General features: G+C 39.6%; 1 protein-coding gene across 1 annotated transcript in view; it reads left to right on the plus strand.

Moving 5' to 3' along the window:
- LOC148877683 (fimbrin-2-like) overlaps positions 1–3,223 on the plus strand; it is a 111,953-nt gene extending 108,730 nt beyond the window's left edge. Inside the window, exon 7 of the mRNA XM_088942305.1 lies at positions 2,231–3,223. The gene's annotated coding sequence lies outside the window, so the exon portion shown is untranslated. The remainder of the gene's footprint in view (positions 1–2,230) is intronic.
- The last annotated feature ends 21,794 nt before the right edge of the window (positions 3,224–25,017 follow it).

The following is a 25,017-nucleotide window of genomic DNA, read 5'->3' on the forward strand; positions in this document are numbered from 1 at the left end:
ATTCTCTTGAGAGCTGAAAACAGAGAAGAAAGATTTCTACAATCCCTGCAAAAGATCTTCTTGCCGCCTCCTTCCTGCAACCGCTAGACATCCTGTTCGATCTCCAGTTGTGGGAGAAGTCAAGACTTGACATCAGTTCTTTGAGAAAGAATTAATAGAAAGTTGTGTTCACGTGCCATCCTGTTATTTCTTGCGAATGACAGATTCTGCTCTATCCTGCATTGTGCCATTTTCAGTGGGAGTAGTCTTTGGATCATTCCTTGGGCGTGAACACATTCGTTGGGAGATACTTTTTCTCCGTATCAGGTATAATCTTCTCCTACTACTTTTGGTTCAGATCTGATTCAGTTTATGGTTCAAGATTGATCATTGAAAATATGATTTTCTAAATAGGGAATGCGATTCCCGGTTGAAAAGAAGAGAATTTTTTTTTCAAAATTCGCCCCTTTATTTCGCAAGTTTTGGGCATCCATACGATGGATCTCTCATCTCTTCAGGAACTGTAGTTAGAAACTACCTCACCAAGGAAGGCGGATAAAGGACAGGAAGAAGATGAGGTACATGACTCAAACGAGAGCCCCATTAAGGTAAGAGTTGGACAAAATGTTTCAGTCGTGATCAAGAGGACCTTACCAGAAAAACATGTTGATCCAGGTATGTTCACCCTACCTTGTGTGATTGGCAATAAGCGAGTCGAGCATGCCATGCTAGATTTAGGTGCATCTATCAATGTCATATCATACTCGATTTACTATGCTTTGAGATTAGGTCATTTAAAGGAAACTAGAGTTGTTATCCAATTAGTCGATCGTTCTAACACCTACCCAAAAGGGATTGTTGAGAATGTATTGATGCAGTTAACGATTTAATTTTTTGAGCTGATTTTTACATTATAAAGATGGAGGAGGATACGATCACAAGTTCTACCCCACTTCTATTAGGCAGACCATTCATGAAAACGGCTAAGACCAAAATAGATGTGGATGAGGGTACCCTCTCCATCAAGTTTGATGGGGAGACTGTTGAATTTAATATTTTTGAAGCTATGAAGCATCCAAATGAAGACCATTCGATCTATTCGATTGACACTATTGATCCAACTGTATAGGAAAATTTTGAAAAAGATATAAATGGGGAGCTAGAATCGAGTGCACAATTGGATACAAAGGCCCCTATTTTAGATTTAAACCCGCCCATGATGGATGGAAGGGGAGCACACTGAAAGCTACATCCACAAGAATTAGAGGATTCAATCCCTGATTATTAAAAATAGGGATGTTTGTTTTTCCTTTTTTTTTTTGTTTTTACATTCCTAGTTTAGTTTTTTTTTTTTGCCCCTTTCTTTGCATTTAACCTTATATTGGGGACAATATAAATTTTAATTGTGGGGGAGGGAGATTTAGGTTAGAATTTAGGTTGCGCTTAAAAATTTTGATTTAGGTCATGCTTTTCTGCATTTGCTTTTCAAAAAAAAGAAAAAAAAACAACTCTTTTGAAATCAATTGAAACAATGTTCTAGGGAAATTCTGGTGAACCTAGTAATGAGGTACGATCAAGGAGTATATGACTTATCTGAAGTCATTTCCAGTTAAGCTAGTCCTAAATTTTGGTTTAAGTAAATAGGGTAAATACTTTACCATTGCTACAATTGGTAGAATGGAGCATAAAATGCACCTACCGGTCAATTAATCCGATGGTAGGATGGAGCATAAAATGCACCTACCAACCAAGTCATCTAATAGTAAAACGAAGCATAAAATGCACCTACTAGCTAGTAAATCAAATAGTAGGATGGAGCATAAAATGCACATATTGACCAAGTAATCCAAAAGTGAGATGGAGCATAAAATGCACTCACTTCTTCAGAGGAGAGAAAAAGAAAATAAAAAGAGAGAGAAGATAAAAAGGTTTTCCCTGATTTACTACCTGGTTTGTAGTAGTAGGAATTGGATTGACGATGAATGAGTTGTGTATGACTTGGTTGTGTTGATTTAACAGTTCGCAATAGTTAACCTAGAATATTTGTGGAGAAAGATGAAGGAGAGTTGAGTTTAAAAATCGGTAGGATAGTTTGTTTTTGTTTGAATTTTGTCTTGCTCGAGGACAGACAAGGTTTAAGTGTTGGGGGATTTGATGAGACCAAAAAAACCCTATTTTTATTTCCTAATATTCACTCTTTTACATTTATTTAGCACTTAAATGGACTCATTACTCTTGTATTTCAATTCAGGGCAATAAAGAAGGCAATTGAAAAAAAAATAGGGCAAATTGGGTAATTTTGCACAATTTCGGCGATAGTCAGTAATCCGGGCATAACTCTCAATTCCGAATTCCAAATTGGACAATTTAAGAAGAATTAGAATGATGAAAGGAAGGCCCACAACTTTTATGTTTTGGGTTTTTGCAGATTCGGTCCACATCGAGTCCGAAATCGGGCCCCAAGTCAAAGCAATTTCATAATCGGGCCCATTTCACAACTGAAGCCCAACTCGCAAAAGAACATGGAACCAACCCAACTTATCAGAGAAGCCCAACTCGAATGCGAGAGCCTACAGTCCTAATTTGAATGTAACCTCCAAGGAAGGAGAGAGTCTTATTAGATCTAAATTCTGAATGCAATCCTATAAAGATAAAAAGGATGGAGATTAGATAAAAGATATGATAGGATTAGTTCAAAGAAGACCAGGACTCCCTTAAGATAAGATGATCTCCTAGGAGTTGGAAAACAGCCATCTTCTTTGGCTATATAAAGAGGGGGGCGGACCAGCTCTAGCATCACTCAATCCAATATCCAAGAGATCACCAAGCAACTAAGAAACTCAAGAGAGCAGTTCGGCCATGGAGAAGCAGAGAATGGAGGTTTCGCAAATCATGAGCAGCTAAGCTTCTTTTTCTAGTTGAAGGGGGGAGGTTCAATTGTGCCATTGTAAGTTTCTGTAGTTAATTTATTTTCTTGCTTTTTAATTCAAGTATTTATTAGTTCTTGTGCACATTTTTATTAGATGTTAATATTAATTAGTCTGACAAATTGGATTAATGTTGATTTTCCTACTACTATCCATGATTTCGGTGATCCGTAATTGTCATGAATAGTGGTACAAGTAGCAATTAGGTTAATATCTTTTTGAGTCAATTGTTTGTGACAGCATTTGACCAATGTATTGACATGGTTTAACCTAAAAGGAATCGATGGAACAAGATTCAATGATTGCAGCTATCTCAATTATTGCTGTTTTGGTTTAATTGTTTTCACAAAGCTTAATGCTATCATTAATTAATATGGAGTGCTATCGTACCCAGTTGATTAAAGATAAGTGTTGATCGAATAATGGGTTTGGTCAACTGATTTAAGAAAACACAAGGTTTATTATGGCTATCCTAATAAATCTAAGATTAAATGCTTGAATTGCAAGACTGCTGAATTTTACATAGGATCGATGGCCAATTGATTCAACCCGAACCCTTGAACCAGAATTTGGTAAGATTGATTTTCTCTTGTTTGTTTAGTTTGTTATTGCTTTCTTATTCTTTTAATTTTAGTTATTAAAATTTTCCACTCAATTATATTATCCATTCGACTAAGAGATTATTGTCTAGCTCCCTGTGGGATTTGACCTAGTACCACTATAACTACAAAGATTTTATTGTGGGATTATCATTGATTTTGAGGGCTTCGACAACCCGTCAGTCATACATATGTAAGGTTTGAGTAAGTGGCCTACCTTGTGCTCATGCATTTGCAGTGCTTACCTTTACAAGAGGTAGGGTGGAGGACCTATGTGACAAGGCCTTCCACAACGCAACATATGCAAAAGTGTATAGTCATTTTATTCATACTCCCCCGAGATGGAAATACTGACAACAAGTGTAACACCACCTAGTTAGACCTCCCATTGTGAGGAGGAGGCCAAGTTAACCCCCAACCATGAGAAAAAGAGAAGAGGATGAAGTAGCCCCATTAAACCGTGCCTCACTAGAATGGAAGACAGTCAGGTGTTCCATTTGTGGTATAACTGGGCACAACAAAAAGAATTTCAATGCCCCTCCTCCGAATATGAACAGAGAAACTCCAGTGGTAAAAATCACTCAAGACTCAACACAAATGAACTTATGAATGGTATTTCATTTGTGTATGTGATAGAACAAGAATTGGAAGAAATTAATGTCTTTCTATTGAGAAAGTAGTACATATATACAACCTTGTAGATACTAAAAAGGAAGAAAATCATATAGCCTTGCAGATACAAAAAAGGAAGAAAATCATACAGCCTTGTAGATACTAAAATAGGAAGAAAATCAAAGAAAGAATAATACTTATAATCAAGTTATTCCTAATTGGGCTAATACTACATATTTACAACCTATAATTTTGTAACACTCCCCCTCGAGATGGAGCACAAATGTCAATCATGCCCAGCTTGTTACAAATATAAGAAATCCGAACTCCATTAAGAGCTTTTGTAAAGATATCTCCTAATTGCTCTCCAATCTTCACATATGCTGTAGAGATCAAGTTTTGTTGAATTTTCTCATGAACGAAATGACAGTTTATCTCGATATGTTTAGTTTGTTCATGAAAAACTAGATTCGAAGAAATATGAATCGCAGTTTGATTATCGCACAATAGCTTCGCTGGAACTGAGACTTTAAGACCTGCCTTAATTAAGAGTTGAGAAACCCACATAACCTCACACGAAGCTTGTGCCATTACTCTACACTCAGATTCTGCACTAGATCGCGACACCACATTTTGCTTCTTACTCTTCCACAAAACTAGATTGCCACCAACGAAAACACAATAGTCAATAGTGGACCTTCGATCAATCTTGAAACTTGCCCAGTCTGCATTAGAAAAACACTCAATGTTACTGTAACCATGATTCCGATATAATATCCCCTATCCAAGAGCTCATTTCAAGTAACACAAGATTTGTTCTAAGGTTGCTCAATGATGCACTATAGGAGAGGACATAAATTGACTTACAATACTAACTGAGTAAGCAATGTCTGGACGAGTCACTGTAAGATAGTTCAACTTTTCAACTAATCTTCTATATCATTCAGGATCATCAAAAGCATCTCCATCCTTTGTGAGTTACTGGTTAGGAAGCATTGGAGTATTGCATGGTTTAACTCCCAGTTTCTCAGTTTCTGTTAACATGTCCAAAACATACTTCCTCTGAGACAAGAAAATGCATCTTTTACTCCTTGCCACCTTAATCTCAAGAAGTATTTTAGGTGCCCCAAATCTTTAGTATTGAACTGGCTTTGCAAGAAGGATTTCAAGGATGAGATTCCCTTTGTGTCACTCCCAGTGATAACAATATCGCCTACATATACAACAAGTAGAATGATGCCAAATGTGGACTGCTTTTAGAAAGTAGTATAGTCAGATTTGCACTTCCTCATCCCAAAACTCTCTACTGCTTGACTGAATTTTCCAAATCAAGCTTGAGGATTCTGTTTTAGTCCATACAGCGATTTTTGAAGACGATAAACTTTCCCAGACTCCCCCTGAGCAACAAACCCAGGTCATTGCTCCATATAAACCTCCTCCTAAAGAACTCCATGCAGGAAAGCATTTTTAATATCAAGCTAGTAAAGTGGCCAATCATATGTAGCTGCTAGAGAAATAAATAATCGAACTGAAGTCAATTTTGCCACAAGGGAGAAAATATCAGAATAGTCCACTCCATATGTCTGTGCATAGCCTTTGGCCACCAGGAAAGCCTTTAGGCAAGCCACTGATCCATCAGAATTAAATTTGACTTCAAAGACCCACTTGCATCCAACCGCTTTCTTACCAGCAGGTAAATCGACTAGATCCCAAGTACCATTCTCAATTAAGGCATTCATTTCCTCAAGCATGGCATCACGCCACCCAAGATGGGATAAAGCCTAGTGAACAGTTTTGGGAATCCCTACAGAATCAAGAGAGGCAACAAACGAACAAGAAGTATAGGACAAACGATCATAGGTAACATAAGAGGAAATTGGATAAGTACACTAACGTTTACCTTTCCAAAGAGCAATAAGTAGATCAATATCACTGGGCATTGGATCCAATGATGAAGAACAGACCGGTGCCGGACTTGTCACAGGAGGATTAGGTTGTCGAGAATAGACTTGAGTAATAGGTAGTTTTGGTTGAGAAGGTGGTGGTGGGGGTATTGGAACAACACTAGCGTTTGGACCAGTGACATGATACACTAGTAGATCATCATCCTCTTGTGGACACATAGGTGTAGATGGAGCAGCAAAGAAAGGAAGATGTTCATGGAATGTAACATCAGTTGACACAAGATACCTATTCAAGAGAGTAGAAAAACACTTGTACCCTTTTTGGAGACGAGAGTATCCCATGAAGACACATTTTAATGACTTGGGGTCCAATTTGGAAACCTGCGGACGAACATCACGAACAAAACAAGAACATCCAAAGATACGAGGTTCAACAGGAAACACAGATTTATTAGGAAACATAATCTTATAAGGGATCTGATCATTTAGAACAGTGGAAGGCATGCGATTAATCAAAAAACACGTAGAAACAACATCAGCCCAAATCTGTTTAGGAACATGTGTTTGAAATAAAAGAGAACTGACAGTTTCAAGAAGATGTCCATTTTTTATCTTAGCCACTCCTTTTTGAGATGGAGTATCAACACAAGATAATTGATGGAGATTTCCATTTTGAGCCATGTAAGTCTGGAAGGAATTAGAGAAATATTCTTTGGCATTATCACTTCGTAATGTTTGTACAGACACATCAAATTGGGTTTTTATTTCAGCACAAAAGGTTTTAAAATATGAAAGCAACTCAGAACGAGATTTCATTAAATAAAGCCAAGTCATACAAGAAAAATCATCCACAAAGGTAACAAAATATTGAAATCCAGTCTTAGACATAATAGGACAAGGTCCCCAAACATCTGAATGTACTAACTCAAAAGCATGACTAGCCCTTTTATTAACTCGAGAAACAAACGATAGACGATGATGTTTTGCAAACTGACAAGACTCACAATCTAAAGAAGATACATCATGAAACTGAGGAGATAACTTCTTTAACAAAGGTAAAGATGGATGCCACAACCGACAATGAGCTTCAAACGGAAATAAAGTACTGGAACAGGCAATGGTCTGAGGTTCCTGGGTATCCAAAATGTACAAACCTCCTGATTCTCGTCCTTTACCAATAATTCTCTTTGTCATAATATCCTGAAACAGACAATGATTAGGAAATAATAAGATACAACAGTTAAGAGTACGAGTGAGTTTGCTAACAGATACCAAATTAAAAGAAAATTACGGTAAACTCAATATGGATGACAAAGAAAGTGTTGGTGTGGGATTGATAGTGCCAGAACCAAGGACAGAAGAAATAGAACCATCTGCTAAGGTGACTGAAGAAGGAAAAGTGTGTGATTGGAAAGTGGAAAAGAAACTAGGATTACCTGTCATATGATCTGTTGCACTAGAATCAATGGCCCACTGAGAGGAAGAAGAAAGAAGACATGTATTGGTTTTACCTGACTCAGCAAGGGCAGTGATGGACTGAGAGGAGTTCTTTAATGCCTCTTGATATTGGGTGATGAACTTACAATTTATCTATAATTTTGAGGACTTTAGCATGGATTTTTATGCCGGTTTTATTAATTTTTGCCTTAATTTAGCTTAATGCTAAGAATAAGTTCAGGGATAATCAATCCAAGAAAAGGAAGGAAAAATGCAAGAAAAGAAGGTTCAAAAAGACCAATTTCAGTCCAGCCCGGTCGTGGAAGCAAGAGAGAGCACATCGGCCCAAAAAGAGCAAGTGAATTCCTTGAAAAAACCCAAGAAAATAAAGCCTAAGCTATGAGGAGAATTCGGCCCAGCAAGGAAGGCCCATTTTTAGCCCAAATAACAGCCTAGAGTGTAGCACACATGAGCTCAAAAGCAAACTAAGTTGTAGCCCAAATAGCAGCCCAAAGGGAGCTAGGAGCGGCAACTTCTAGGAGTTTCTTGAAGAGAAGGAGGGAGCACTCTAGAAGGTTCATGAGGGGTGTAATACACCCCATTCTAGAGGCTTCAAGAAGGGGCAAGAGCCCCCTTGAAAAACTATATAAGGAGGCATCTAGGAGGGGAGAAAGTTGTTCAATTGATTGAGAGGAAGGCTCTCCCACTCTTAGAGGTTCGGCCACCTTGAGAGAAGAGAAGAAAAGAAGGCTAGGCGCAAGGAAGAAGAAGAAGAAGGGCTGAAGGAAGTTCAAGACAAGCAAGCTAGAAGAAGAAGGTGAGTTCGAATTGAGAGTTTGTGATTCAAAGATCTTCTGTAATAAATCATTTGTAGTTTCATTCTCTTTTGATTTGAATTCAGTTTCTTAGTTATATGTTCTTTCTTCTTTCTCCTTGTTTCTATTCTTCCTTGATGTATTTCAGCTTGTAAAATTTCAGTTCAGCAATCTAATTCTTTTTGATTCATTCAAATGGTCATGCATTGTATTTGAAGTTTCTTGAATAAGGGTGTGATTGTAGATTAATTCGGCCAACCAACCTTCAAAACTCAGATCTGAATTCTCAGATCTGAGATTGCAAGATCTGAATTGCTTGAAAGAGAATTCAGATCTGCAATTTTCAGATTGGGCGAATTAATCTACAGCTTGGAATTCCTAGAGTGCTTGAGAGAGACTCTAGGAATTCAGATCTACTATTCAAGAACTGAATTGAGTGCAAGGTTAGAGATAACTTGCACAATTCAGTTGGTGATCAATTCAGATTTGAATTGATGCCTTAGAAGTGTTTGAAGAAATGCATGCATGGGGATTAGATTCTTGCTAGAGATAGAAGAACCGTCACTCATGCATAGGATGAACATGCACTTGAGAGAGGCTGTTCATGACCTTGGGGTTTCACCAAACCAAGGCTCAATCATGATTCATTCGAATGATCCAAATTGATAGATTGCTGAATTCTGAGATTGACATTTACTGCTTACTCTTCTAACCTGAATTGAAGGCAATTGGGCCAATGATTTAGATAGATTTTAATTTAGGATTTCTTAGCTTTCATTAGAGTTTTTGATTTATTTGTTGATCAGATAAGAAATGTTCAATTTAGTATTGGTAATTGTTTCCTAAATCCTCGTGGGAATGATACTTCACTCACTACTTTATTACTTGAACGGCTAGTGCACTTGCTAGTGTCACAATGAGCCACACATCAAGTTTTTGGCGCCGTTGTCGGGAATTTAGAGAAGCAATATTAGGAAACATTGAGCATTCTTAATCTGATCTCATTCAGCATTGCATTCATAGTTAGGTTAATTTGCTAACTTTTTCATTTCAGCTTGGACTGCAACTGCTGTACTCATGTAGTTATGTTTCTTCTTTCTTAAGTAGATTACTCTCTTTTTCTGGTTTCAGTTTCATTTTAATAAAGGCATATTTGATTTCTATTCAATCTTGATGTTGTTCCCTTCAAAAAGAAAAAAAAAAAGAAAAAAAAAATTCACAAAAAAAAACATGAGTGTTGCAGATCTGAGTTGCATTCGGCACTCAGATCAGCAGATTTCAGATCTGCAGCACTCAGCCGAAAAGAGTTGCTTGTGTTTCAGATTTTATTATTCTTTTCTTTCATTACAAAAAGAAAAAAAAACAAATGAAAAAAAAAGGGGGAGATCTTTTGAACAACCAGAGGAGCAATTGAGAATTCGGATCAGAATTCAGATTTGAGTTCAGATCTGAATTCTGCTATTGCAGATCTGCAACAGTTCAGATCTGAGTTCCTCTGAACTCAGACCTGAACTAATGCAATTTTGAGGGGAATTGGGTGTCATCACCACCCCAATTCACCCTAGGGCACTTCTGCTATTCCCCAAAAACAATTTGGTAGCAATAACTGAAGGTAAGGCAATTGAGAATTCAGATCCAAACTCAGACTTGAGTTCAGATCTGAATTCTGCTGTTACAGATCTGCTCAGTTCAGATCTGAATTCCTCTGAACTCAGATCTGAACCGATGCAAGTTTGAGGTGAATTGGGTGCCATCACTACCCCAATCCACCCTATGATACATCCAACCTGCCTCAAGGGTGAATGGATAGCAAAGAATGAGAGAAATTCAAATCTGAAATGCAGTTGATATGATGTGAGGACTGAACTGATACAGAGCATTCTATGAATTCTGGGTGGACTGAATTCTTGGCTTTACCCACTTGTAACCGAGCTACATTAGCTAAGGAGATGTGTGTTTGGATTGAATAATTGTGATGCCTCACATATTCAATAAAAGCAGCAGTGCATTCCACTAGCATTCAGAGCTGTAGCAGGGCTGCTACAGTACAGCAATTAGCATGAAACTCCACTGCTGATCTAGTTAGCTCTCTTTCCCATTGATGATCTACTTCATATTTGATTGCTGATTTAGTGTAGCTGGTAGATGTAGTTCTTCAGATGTAGTTCTTCAGCATTGCATTCATAGTTGGTTTAATTTGCTTAATCTTTCATTTTTGCTTTGAATGCAACTGCTGTATTACTGTAGTTATGCTTCTTTTCTCTTTAGTAGATTATTTTATTTTCCTTGTTTCAGTTTAATTTTAATAAAAGGAGACCTGTTTTGCTTTCTATCTTGAAATTATTACCCTCTAAAAGAAAAAAAAAATCACAAAATCATGAGTGTTGCAGATCTAAGTTGCATTCGGCACTCAGATCTGCTATAGCAGAACTGCAGCACTCAGATCTGATATAGCAGATCTGCTAAAGGCCAAATACTTTTACTAACTTTAATCTCAAATTTGCCCCATGGATGGGTGATCATATCAGCCCACCTCGAAATGGGCTTTTGGCCCATTAAGTGTTCAGTGTCTAATTACTTTCCAATCTGCTGCCCAGTTGGGCTTCTTTGTATGGCGTGGGACCCAAGCATTGATCTACACACCAGCCACATGGGTTCGGCCTAGCCTCTAAAACAAGGCCCTGCCGAATTCACTGAAAAACTCAATGAACCCCTTGAGTCCATCATATGGACCCTATGGGCCCAACACTTACATTAAGTGGCCCCTGGGCCAAGCCATCTTATAAAAACCCAGGGACTGTGGGCAGGTGCAAGATTAGCCCATCAGTTATTATCCTCAATGGTCTTACACTTAACCTCTCAGCCCTTAATGATCAAGCACTACCCGACAAGAGAGGACCTCTCCCTCGGCTGCAAGGAACAGTGCCACACTCTCCTCTCACATGGATCCCGGGAATTAAAACCATTTGCAAACAATTCGAAACCGTACATATATATATAAATATATTAATTTTGCAAAACAAAATTCCAACGATTGAAATCAACTGCCGGCAGTTTGGTTTCCATCAGAGAGAGTGCATTCCCGATCATTACCCTTTGTCCGACAAAGTGGCCGATTCTGTCACTATGATCACCCACTCAAATGAATTCTCAAATTGCCCCAACATACCCAGGTTTTGATCCCCACTAAGGATCTCACTGAATGGCAAATCAAAGGTAGTCTGATTCAACACCTAGTGAAATGTCATAATCGAGTCTAGGGGTCAGGTGTAACTTTCCAGTTTTGCCCATCTATCTTCAAGGTCTAGTGCAATACTGGAAATCTGGTCCGGTTCAAGGATTCAAGTAATCCCATACTGCATGTGCCTCGGGTCTTGCCCTGGTGGCTGAGACAGGCCATCCCAACACTTGGTGGCACATCAGCATCATCCTTGGCAGGATAAATCTCCCCAGACTTATCCAACGGCTGTGAACATTTAAAAACTAACATGAGTCTCTATAAATGTCCAGTTTTAGGGTTTTACACAGAATTAAACCAAACAACATGAATCAAACATGCACTTTATTTATTTCCACTAAATAACAAAAGTACATCAAATCAGATTGAAGCTAAGGGCACACAAAACTGTCTAACAGCTCCCACTTGCACTTAGGTCCAATCTGGTACAAGTCGGAGTCCCATACTTTCCACGTGTTTGTCAAACACCTTCTGTGCTAGTGGCTTAGTCAATGGGTCTGCCACATTATCCGCTGATGCTGCCTTCTGAATCAGGACGTCCCCTCTACCAACGATCTCCCGCAGTACATGGTACTTTCTCTCGATGTGCTTCGACATCGAGTGAGCCCGAGGCTCTTTAGCCTGGGCGATCGCTCCATTGTTGTCACACAACAACGGGATGGGAGATGTGCTGGATGGAATCGCTCCCAATTAGTGTATGAACTTCTTCATCCACACGGCTTCCTTGGCAGCTTCACTTGCGGCAATGTACTCGGCCTCGGTTGTGGAGTCTATAGTGGACCCCTGTTTGCTGCTTTTCCAGCAAACAGCACACGATCCTATTGTGAAAACATACCCAGATGTAGACTTTCTATCATCTGGATCCGATTGGAAATCGGCATCGGTATACCCTAGAAGTTGTAGTGAACTACCATCGAATACCAGACAAAACTCTTTTGTCCTTCGAAGGTATTTGAGTATGTTCTTCACAGCAGTCCAATGCTCCTGCCCTGGGTTTGCCTGGAATCTGCTTACCACACTCACCGCCTGAGCCATGTCAGGGCGAGTGCACAGCATGGCATACATGATGCTCCCTACGGCTGAGGCATAGGGAACATCTCTCATGCTCTCAATCTCCTCAGAAGTCTTGGGAGACATCTTCTTGGAGAGAGTGACTCCGTGCCTGAAAGGAACGTTTCCTTTCTTGGAGTTCTCCATGCTGTACCTTTTGACAATTTTGTCAATATAAGCAGCCTGGGATAATCCAATTATCCGCTTCGATCTATCTCTATAGAGTCGAAGACCCAGTATGTATGAAGCTTCTCCAAGATCTTTCATGGAGAACTGCTGTGATAGCCATACCTTGACCGAAGTCAACATTCCTACATCATTCCCAATGAGTAGGATATCGTCCACGTACAACACCAAAAAGGTGATCTTATCCCCACTGGACTTCCTATAAACACAGGGCTCATCCGGATTCTGCTCAAAGTCAAACGTTTTGACTACAGAATCAAAACGGATGTTCCAACTCCTAGAAGCCTGCTTAAGTCCATATATGGATCTATTAAGTTTACATACCATGTGTTCCTGACCAGTAGCAATGAAGCCTTGCGGCTGCTGCATGTAGATATCTTCACTAAGATCTCCATTCAGGAACGCGTTTTTGACATCCATTTGCCAAATCTCATATTCATGGTACGCTGCTACAGCTAGCAGGATCTTAATGGATTTAAGCATGGCCACGGGCGAAAAAGTTTCCTCATAGTCGATGCCTTCTTTCTGAATATACCCTTTCGCCACCAAGCGAGCTTTAAAGGTCTCAATCCTGCCATCGGGGCCCTTCTTCCTCTTGTAGATCCATTTGCAACCAATTGCTTTTACCCCGGGGGGCGGATCCACTAGAGTCTAGACTCCATTGGTCTCCATTGAGTCCATTTCAGCTCTCATGGCCTCCACCCACTTCTGGGAGTCTATGTCTAACATAGCTTCCGCGTAAGTCACGGGATCCTCTTCACTAGTCAAGGTTTCCACCAGGTAACTATCCTGGTCATAACCATATCGGACTGGTGGTCTGGATACCCGCACTTGTTCAAGTGTGTCCGCACTTGTTCTTTTAACGTGTGTAGGACAACCCCAAATCTTCAAGTGTCTTACACTTGGCTTCCTTCCGGTCCAAAGTTCATATGGAGTTTTCGGAACTGATTTGGTTGGAACCCGATTCAGCACGTAGATAGCAGTCTCTAATGCGTATCCCCAAAAGGTCTAACAAGGTCCTATTCCTCCTCTCTGAAACACCGTTGAGTTGAGGTGTAGCTGGAGGAGCTAATTGTGACACTATCCCATTGGCCTTTAAGTAGTCCCTGAATTCGTCAGAGAGATACTCGCCACCTCGATCTGATCGAAGGGCCTTAATTTCTCTCCCTAACTGTTTCTCGACTTCCTGTCTGAACTCTTTGAACTTTTCAAATGATTCAGACTTATGTCTCATTAGGTACACGTAACCATATCGAGAAAAATCATCTGTAAAGGTGATGAAGTACACGTGTTGATTCCGTGTCCTAACACTCAGGGGACCACATACATCAGTATGTATTAGGTCTAGTGTGCCTTCAGATCTTTCAGGCTTACCGTCAAATGGCCACTTAGACATCTTACCTTGAAGGCAAGGTTCACAAGTGGGAAGATTTTCTACGGTTAGAAAATCCAAAGGACCATCCTTCACCAGCCTTGTGATTCGGTCAATACCGATATGGCCAAGTCGGTAATGCCAGAGGCACATGGGACTTACTGTATCACGATTCATTTTCTTGGGATTTTCGACCGACGTAGTTTCGGTTAAGTTAGTTTCCAGAGAAGGATGTAGAACATAGAGACCGTTCTCTTGTTCCCCGCATGCGATGAATTTATTATTCCGTTTAACAGTAATCATATTACTAAAATAAACAGTATATCCATCAGCACACAGTTTTGAAACAGAAATTAAATTTCTTCTCAAGTTCTGTACATAAAGACAATCTTTAAGTACAAGTATTCCTTCTTTAAAAACTAATTCTACGGTTCCTATTGCCGCTGCTGCAACACTTGCAGTTGTTCCCAAGAATAGTGTCACTTCACCTTCACTCAACCTTCTGCTAACTTTGAACCCCTGCAGTGAGTTACACGCATGAGTTGAAGCCCCGGAGTCAACACACCAGGACACAGAAGTAACTAACATGTTAGTTTCTATGACACAAGTTTCGATGTTACCTTTCTTAGATTCCAGGTAGGCAGGACAATTCCTCTTCCAGTGGCTGGTCTGCTTGCAGAAGTGACAGACATCAGATGCCTTGTTCTTCTTCTGCTTCTTAGGATTGGTAGCCTTCTTCTGAGGCTTCTTTGCCTTTCTCTTTTTCTTGCCCGATTTGTTAGCTTCAGCAAGCATAATTACAGGCTCATCCTTCTTGAGTAGATCATCGGTTCTCTGCAACATATTGCTGAGTTCCTAGACGCTAACATTCAGCTTATTCATATTGTAGTTCATTGTGAACGCATTGAAGGAAGATGGCAAAGAATTGAGGATGGCATCCACTTGCGTGCCAAGATTTAGCCCGGATCCAAGAGCTTCAAGTTCATTAATGTAACCCATCATCCGAAGACAATGGTCATGAACTTTCTGCCCTTTGGTCATCTGCGCGGTCATGAACAATTTCAGAACCTTCTGTCGAGTAGAACGGTTCTGCTCTTCATACATTGTTCTTAGACTGTCCAATATGTCCTTGGCTAGTTCGATCTGATCGAACTGCCTCTGTATTGAGTTGTCTAATGAGGCAACGACAAAGCAGCGGGCTAGGGAGTTCTTATCCTCCCACTCTTGGTAGTCCCTCCTACGGGCCTCAGAAGCCCTATCACCCGGACGTTCCAGTGCAGGATTTTTCACCACCTTGTCTAACTTTTCGGAAGTTAGGATCAGAATAAGATTTCTGTACCAGTCGGCATAGTTTGGGCCCTTAAGCTTGTTATCGTCTAGAAGCTTTGCAAATTGACCGTTTGCCATTTTCTGATAAAATAGCAAAATCATTAGTCCACAACCTTAGTTTGATTCATGTTACCTACATAGATATGGCTTTTAATCTATGTTCCATTCCCATTTGTTCATCTCTGAGATTTCCCTCCTTTCTCAGTGACGGAGACGACGAAATGTCTTTGGAAATGTGGGAAATCACATGGGGTGCGTGAAGCCAACTGTTGAATCTATTGAATAGCCCATTTAAAAACTAAGTCATTAACAATTAATGACTACTAGGTGTATGGGCTGAATCGTAGATAGCAGTTCGACCCATACAGCTTATCTCACAGTAATGGGCCTTTTGCAGTTTTAACCCTTTAAAACTAGGCTTTACAGGTGGGCCGAATTAATCCTTGTAATTGAACATCAGATTTGGAACAGCAAGTGTGAGAAATACAGACTGAAAAATAGTCCGTATCGAACCCCAGATTCGGTCCAAACAGTTTTGGTCCAATCTAGTCCAAGAGGATCCAAAACTGATTTTCAATTCAAGAATTAATTCATGAAAGATCTGAAATTAATAATTTTGATTTCAAACAATCACAAATCAAACTATGGACTGTTCGCACCACCTGCAAAACAGAGGTTAATCACAAGGGTTGCAGTTTCACAAACTGCAAATCGCAGAAAACGATTTCTCCAACTGCAAACCTCCAGCGCCGCCTTCTTCTTCCTTCTTCTTTAATCAAGAAAAATAACAAAAATCCTATTTCTATTAATTACATTCTTGATCAAATCCTATACATTCAGTCTAAAAAATAAAAAAAAAATTATTTACAAACCGAATATAAATAAATAGAAAGAAAAAGGGTGCACAGACTATCTGCGCCAAATCTGCACTGTGATCTCCAGGTTCGAACAGTCCATTCAATCAAAATAAATAAAGAACAATTCTAAATAAATTTTGGATTTAATAAAATTAATTTCAGATCAATCGCCCTTAACAAGAAACAGTTTCTTGAAAAAAAGAAAACAATCTGCGCAAATCCTGAAAAACACCTTCTATCCACCTGCGCAGGGTCAGATCTGATTTTCTTTTGGTTCAAGATTCGAACCTGTGGCTCTGATACCACTGAAAGAATGGTAGGATCCATCTAATGGATGCCATAAAGGTTGTGGAATGGGTGGGCGAATTTCAAAAATTTCCTACCTTCTCTCAACTGGGAATCATATTTCCTAAATTTAGAATACAATATTCAAGGATCCTACTTGAACCATAATCAAACTAGATCTGTACCAAAAGATAAATGGGAGGAATATACCTGATCCGGAGAAGCAGTATCTCCCAAAGTTAGTGTTCACGCCCAAAGAATACTCCAAGATCCGTTCCTGCTGAAGATGACACAGCTGTGAATGGAACAGAACCAGCAGGGTGCGTCCTACACACTGGATCCTTCACAAGAATCCTCTGGAAGTATTAAACACTGAATCTTTTTCAGTCTTTCTTGCAAGACTGATGTCAAGAACAGATTTCTTGACTTTCTTTTCTGCAAAGATCTAATCTTGCAATGGCAGATGGCGGTGGCAGGAGGAGATCTCCAAAACGAAAAAGGCTGAACTGCTTTTCCTGTTTTTCTGGAGAGTATGAATGAGAGCCTCTCTCAATTCGCAGGAGATATCCTATATCTCTTCAAGGTGGTTCGAAATCTCCTCCTTTCTTCTTGATTAAGAAACCTCCTTTTTAGGAGTTATCCCAATCCAAATCAGTATTTGGATAGGGGATAATCTTAATCCTTTCTGCAGATAGAGTTAGCTTACTCCTGATCTTATCAGAAGGTTACCAGATTCAAATCTAATTTGAATTTGGTCTCTAAGAGTGGATAAGGCTAAAGGCCCAATCCTTTTACTAACTTTAATATCAAATTCGCCCCATGGATGGGTGATCATATCAGCCCACCTCAAAATGGGCTTTTGGCCCATTAAGTGTTCAGTGTCTAATTACTTTCCAATCTGCTGCCCAGTTGGGCTTCTTTGTATGGCGTGGGACCCAAGCATTGATCTACACACCAGCCACATGGGTTCGGCCTAGCCTCTAAAACAAGGCCCAGTCGAATTCACTAAAAAACTCAATGAACCCCTTGAGTCCATCATATGGACCCTATGGGCCCAACACTTACATTAAGTGGCCCCTGGGCCAAACCATCTTATAAAAACCCAGGGACTGTGGGTAGGTGCAAGATTAGCCCATCAGTTATTATCCTCAATGGTCTTACACTTAACCTGTCAGCCCTTAATGATCAAGCACTGCCCGACAAGAGAGGACCTCTCCCTCGGCTACAAGGAACAGTGCCGCACTCTCCTCTCACATGGATCCCGGGAATTAAAACCATTTGCAAACAATTCAAAACCGTACATATATATATATATATAAATATATTAATTTTCCAAAACAAAATTCCAACGATTGAAATCAACTGCCGGCAGTTTGGTTTCCATCAGAGAGAGTGCATTCCCGGTCATTACCCTTTGTCCGACAAAGTGGCCGATTCTGTCACTATGATCACCCACTCAGATGAATTCTCAAACTACCCCAACATACCAAGGTTTTTGATGAACTTACAATTTATCTATAATTTTTGAGGACTTTAGCATGGATTTTTATGCCGGTTTTATTAATTTTTGCCTTAATTTAGCTTAATGCTAAGAATAAGTTCAGGGATAATCAATCCAAGAAAAGGAAGGAAAAAGGCAAGAAAAGAAGATTCAAAAAGACCAATTTCAGTCCAGCCCGGTCATGGAAGCAAGAGAGAGCACTTCGGCCCAAAAAGAGCAAGTGAATTCCTTGAGAAAACCCAAGAAAATAAAGCCTAGCTATGAGGAGAATTCGGCCCAGCAAGGAAGGCCCATTTTTAGCCCAAATAACAGCCTAGAGTGTAGCCCACATGAGCTCAAAAGCAAACTAAGTTGTAGCCCAAATAGCAGCCCAAAGGGAGCTAGGGGCGGCAACTTCTAGGAGTTTCTTGAAGAGAAGGAGGGAGCACTCTAGAAGGTTCATGAGGGGTGTAATACACCCCATTCTAGAGGCTTCAAGAAGGGGCAAGAGCCCCCTTGAAAAACTATATAAGGAGGCCTCTAGGAGGGGAGAAAGTTGTTCAATTGCTTGAGAGAAAGGCTCTCCCACTCTTAGAGGTTCGGCCACCTTGAGAGAAGAGAAGAGAAGAAGGCTAGGCGCAAGGAAGAAGAAGAAGAAGGGCTGAAGGAAGTTCAAGACAAGCAAGCTAGAAGAAGAAGGTGAGTTCGAATTGAGAGTTTGTGATTCAAAGATCTTCTGTAATAAATCATTTGTAGTTTCATTCTCTTTTGATTTGAATTCAGTTTCTTAGTTATATGTTCTTTCTTCTTTCTCCTTGTTTCCATTCTTCCTTGATGTATTTCAGCTTGTAAAATTTCAGTTCAGCAATCTAATTCTTTTTGATTCATTCAAATGGTCATGCATTGTATTTGAAGTTTCTTGAATAAGGGTGTGATTGTAGATTAATTCGGCCAACCAACCTTCAAAACTCAGATCTGAATTCTCAGATCTGAGATTGCAAGATCTGAATTGCTTGAAAGAGAATTCAGATCTGCAATTTTCAGATTGGGCGAATTAATCTACAGCTTGGAATTCCTAGAGTGCTTGAGAGAGACTCTAGGAATTCAGATCTACTATTCAAGAACTGAATTGAGTGCAAGGTTAGAGATAACTTGCACAATTCAGTTGGTGATCAATTCAGATTTGAATTGATGCCTTAGAAGTGTTTGAAGAAATGCATGCATGAGGATTAGATTCTTGCTAGAGATAGAAGAACCGTCACTCATGCATAGGATGAACATGCACTTGAGAGAGGCTGTTCATGACCTTGGGGTTTCACCAAACCAAGGCTCAATCATGATTCATTCGAATGATCCAAATTGATAGATTGCTGAATTCTGAGATTGACATTTACTGCTTACTCTTCTAACCTGAATTGAAGGCAATTGGACCAATGATTTAGATAGATTTTAATTTAGGATTTCTTAGCTTTCATTAGAGTTTTGATTTATTTGTTGATCAGATAAGAAATGTTCAATTTAGTATTGGTAATTGTTTCCTAAATCCTCGTGGGAACGATACTTCACTCACTACTTTATTACTTGAACGGCTAATGCACTTGCTAGTGTCACAATGAGCCACACATCAAGTTTTTGGCGCCGTTGCCGGGGATAATTTCCTTGAGGAACCATCAGATCTCCCCGTGATAATTTCCGCAGCACTGAATCCCTTACAAAGAGAAAAATTATTAAGAGTGCTGCGGGAACACAAAAATGCTATAGCTTGGAAGGTAGAAGATATCAAAAGCATTAATCCATCAATCTGCACTCACAGAATTTTGATGGAAGAGGACAGCAAGCCTTCCGTTCAGCCCCAAAGGCGCCTGAATCCCAACATGAAAGAAGTGGTAAAGGCTGAAATAATTAAGTTGTTAGATGCTGGGATCATTTATCCTATTTCTGATAGTTCTTGGGTAAGCCCTGTGCAAGTTGTGCCCAAAAAAGGGGGTACGACTGTTGTTCCAAATGAGAAAAATGAACTCATCCCTACTAGAACCATTACCGGATGGCGTGTGTGTATTGACTATAGAAAATTAAATGAAGCCACCCGGAAGGACCATTTCCCTCTCCCATTTATGGATCAAATGTTGGAGACGCTAGCCGGGCATGAGTATTATTGTTTCTTGGATGGATATTCAGGGTATAACCAGATACCAATTGCACCAGAAGATCAAGAAAAGACCACTTTTACTTGCCCATTTGGAACCTTTGCATACCGAAGGATGCCCTTTGGGTTATGCAATGCCCCAGCAACCTTTCAGCGATGTATGATGTCTATATTTTCTGATATGGTTGAAAAATTTATTGAGATCTTCATGGATGATTTTTCAGTTTTTGGCTCTTCATTTGATGCATGTTTGAATAATCTGGAACAGGTGCTTACTAGATGTAAAGAAACACATCTTGTGTTGAATTGGGAGAAATGTCATTTTATGGTGCAAGAAGGCATAGTGCTTGGACACAAGATCTCTCAAAGAGGTATAGAAGTCGACAAGGCCAAGGTGGAGGCAATTGAAAAATTACCAACCCCAACATCTATTCGTTCTTTGAGAAGTTTCTTAGGACATGTCGGATTCTATAGAAGGTTTATTAAAGATTTCTCAAAAATTTCCAAGCCATTATCTACCTTGCTTCAGAAAGAAGTGCTTTTTGAATTTTCAACTGAATGTCTTCATGCTTTCAACATCTTGAAAGACAAATTGATCCATGCACCTATCATGATAGCACCAGATTGGACCCTCCCATTTGAATTGATGTGTGATGCGAGTGATTTTGCTATAGGAGCTGTTTTAGGACAAAGAATGAACAAACATTTTCAGCCAATTTACTATGCTAGCAGAACCTTGACTGGACCCCAACTCAATTACACCACCACAGAAAAGGAGCTGTTAGCAGTAATATTTGCACTTGATAAGTTTCGTTCATATCTGATATTATCCAAGGTTGTTGTCCACACAGATCACTCGGCATTAAGGCACTTGCTTACCAAGCAAAACTCAAAACCAAGACTGATCAGGTGGATCCTTTTATTGCAAGAGTTTGACATTGAGATTAGAGACCTGAAGGGTGCTGCAAACCTGGCTGCTGACCATCTCTCCCGGTTGGACACGGTAAGATCAAAAGAGGAGATAACCAGCAACATTCGAGAAGAATTTCCGGATGAGCAGTTGTACTCAATACAGAAATACTCATATCCTTGGTATGCTGATTTTGCTAATTATCTAGCTGCACAAGTCCTTCCTCCTAACCTTTCATATCAACAGAAAAAGAAATTCTTTTCTGATGTAAAATACTATCTGTGGGAGGAACCCTTTTTGTATAAATTGTGTGCAGATCAGATCATAAGGAGATGTGTCCCCGAGGAGGAGATGGAGTCGGTACTCCAATTTTGCCATGATAAAGAAGCAGGAGGTCATTTTGGAGCTAGTCGCACGGCAGCCAAGGTTTTGCAATCAGGTTTTTATTGGCCCACACTCTTCAAAGATGCCCATCGGTATGTGTCCACATGTGACAAATGCCAAATATCGGGAAACATTTCCCGACGGAATGAAATGCCCCTTTCCAATATTTTAATCTGTGAAATCTTTGATGTTTGGGGTATAGATTTCATGGGACCTTTCCCGAATTCTTTTGGGAATAAGTACATCCTCGTTGCAGTTGACTATGTATCCAAATGGGTAGAAGCCATGGCTTTACCCACAAATGACTCAAGAAGGGTAGTACACTTCCTAAAGAAGCTATTCTCCCGATTTGGCACTCCGCGAGCTATAATTAGTGATAGGGGAACTCACTTCTGCAATAGCCAATTTGAGAGGTTAATGCAGAAATATGGAATTACACATAAATTAGCTACCCCTTATCACCCTCAAACCAGTGGCCAAGTGGAGTTGGCTAACAGGGAACTCAAAAGAATTCTGGAAAAGACCGTAGCATCCACCAGAAAAGATTGGTCCATCAAATTAGATGATGCATTATGGGCATACAGAACTGCATTTAAGACACCTATTGGCATGTCCCCCTACAGATTGGTCTTTGGTAAAGCATGCCATTTACCAGTTGAATTGGAACACAAGGCCTATTGGGCTCTTAAATTCTTAAATTTTGACATTCAGGCCACAGGGGCTAAAAGGCGGTTGCAATTGAATGAATTGGATGAATTCAGACTTACCACCTATGAGAATGCCAAAGTTTATAAAGAAAGAATAAAAAACTGGCATGATAAGAACTTGCTGAGACGGGACTTTTATGTAGGCCAACAGGTATTGTTATATAATTCCCATCTCCGCTTGTTTCCAGGTAAGCTGAGATCCAGGTGGTATGGACCCTTTACCATTTCACAGGTTTTTCCCCATGGGGCTATAGAACTCACCCACCCAGTTCAGGGCACGTTTAAAGTAAATGGTCAGCGCCTGAAACCATATTTAATGGGCAGTACTGTACCCCCTCCATCCACTATTTATCTAGATAACCAATAATCTCTTATGCTTGCTAATGAACAAGTTAAGGAATCTTTTTGTCATTTATCTTTTTAGAATATTAGTTAGTAAAATAAAGATCTTTTTCTCAAAATTCCAATTCTTTAAGGACTCAGTTCATCATTTTCTTTTCTTCAGTTTGCTCTAGCAAGTGTGACTCCCTAACACTACGAACATTGAGGACAATGTTCATCTCAAGTGTGGGGGAGTGAGCCCGAGGCTAGGGTATGGGGGTTGAAACCATGCACCTCATGCACCCCAACACACATATGCAAGCAATGACATCACAAAAAAAAAAAAAAAAAAAAAGACTGGAACCCCTCAAGTTCATTACTATTTATTTGATGATTTTTTTTAAGAAGGAATTCAATGAGTTGAGGGAGACTGATGTACTTGTTAAGTTTTTATTCTTGTGAATGACCCAATTTGATTTATGCAGGAGAAAAGGGGAGCTGAATATGCCTTTCAGCATGACTAGCCCTAACTTCCTTCATGTGTATGGAAGCCCTTGATTTCATTGTTAATGGTCAAGAGAGCTAGTGCACATCTGAAGTGCTAATTCTTGAGGTTCAATAATTGCAAAGAAGGACAAAAGCCCAAATTGACTCCGCTATTCTGAGCTGAATAGTAAAACTAGCAGCTTAGAACATGAGTCCTATTTACCTACCTCAAACAAGTGACCAGTGTGAGATGGAGCATAAGATGCACTCACACCAAAAAAAAAAAAAAAAAAAAAAAAAGAGAAAAGTGTGAGATGGAGCATAAAATGCACTCACACCGAAAAGAAAAAAAAAGGTGAGATGGAGCATAAAATGCACTCACCCTTAGAAATAAGTAATTGTGGTGACAACCGAGGTTCAAAGGGGCACTCTAAAGTTGAACTCTCATAGAGATTTAGTTATAGATGTGAAACTTAGTGAAATTTGATTATTAACCTTGACAATTAAGGAGCTGATTTATATATGAATTAGGAGTGAAGGCTAGACTATGATGAAATTCATATTCTCCTTTCCTCGGATCTGATACATATCTTAAATGGTAATTTACAAGAATAAGAGTTGAGCACTTACAAAAGTTCCCCGACTACTCAATGCATTTCTATCTTAAAAAGTTCACCAGGTAAATGGTGAGAACAGAAGGGGGGAATGTTAAGTTTATGGCTGATGTCTTTGCTTGAGGACAAGCAAAAGCTTAAGTGTGGGGGTATTTGATGAACTTACAATTTATCTATAATTTTGAGGACTTTAGCATGGATTTTTATGCCGGTTTTATTAATTTTTGCCTTAATTTAGCTTAATGCTAAGAATAAGTTCAGGGATAATCAATCCAAGAAAAGGAAGGAAAAATGCAAGAAAAGAAGGTTCAAAAAGACCAATTTCAGTCCAGCCCGGTCGTGGAAGCAAGAGAGAGCACTTCGGCCCAAAAAGAGCAAGTGAATTCCTTGAAAAAACCCAAGAAAATAAAGCCTAAGCTATGAGGAGAATTCGGCCCAGCAAGGAAGGCCCATTTTTAGCCCAAATAACAGCCTAGAGTGTAGCACACATGAGCTCAAAAGCAAACTAAGTTGTAGCCCAAATAGCAGCCCAAAGGGAGCTAGGAGCGGCAACTTCTAGGAGTTTCTTGAAGAGAAGGAGGGAGCACTCTAGAAGGTTCATGAGGGGTGTAATACACCCCATTCTAGAGGCTTCAAGAAGGGGCAAGAGCCCCCTTGAAAAACTATATAAGGAGGCCTCTAGGAGGGGAGAAAGTTGTTCAATTGATTGAGAGAAAGGCTCTCCCACTCTTAGAGGTTCGGCCACCTTGAGAGAAGAGAAGAAAAGAAGGCTAGGCGCAAGGAAGAAGAAGAAGAAGGGCTGAAGGAAGTTCAAGACAAGTAAGCTAGAAGAAGAAGGTGAGTTCGAATTGAGAGTTTGTGATTCAAAGATCTTCTGTAATAAATCATTTGTAGTTTCATTCTCTTTTGATTTGAATTCAGTTTCTTAGTTATATGTTCTTTCTTCTTTCTCCTTGTTTCTATTCTTCCTTGATGTATTTCAGCTTGTAAAATTTCAGTTCAGCAATCTAATTCTTTTTGATTCATTCAAATGGTCATGCATTGTATTTGAAGTTTCTTGAATAAGGGTGTGATTGTAGATTAATTCGGCCAACCAACCTTCAAAACTCAGATCTGAATTCTTAGATCTGAGATTGCAAGATCTGAATTGCTTGAAAGAGAATTCAGATCTGCAATTTTCAGATTGGGCGAATTAATCTACAGCTTGGAATTCCTAGAGTGCTTGAGAGAGACTCTAGGAATTCAGATCTACTATTCAAGAACTGAATTGAGTGCAAGGTTAGAGATAACTTGCACAATTCAGTTGGTGATCAATTCAGATTTGAATTGATGCCTTAGAAGTGTTTGAAGAAATGCATGCATGAGGATTAGATTCTTGC

Source organism: Nelumbo lutea, chromosome 1 (genome assembly GCF_056320005.1).
Source record: "Nelumbo lutea isolate HS-2025 chromosome 1, American lotus-T2T, whole genome shotgun sequence".
NCBI classification, from domain to species: Eukaryota; Viridiplantae; Streptophyta; class Magnoliopsida; order Proteales; family Nelumbonaceae; genus Nelumbo; species Nelumbo lutea.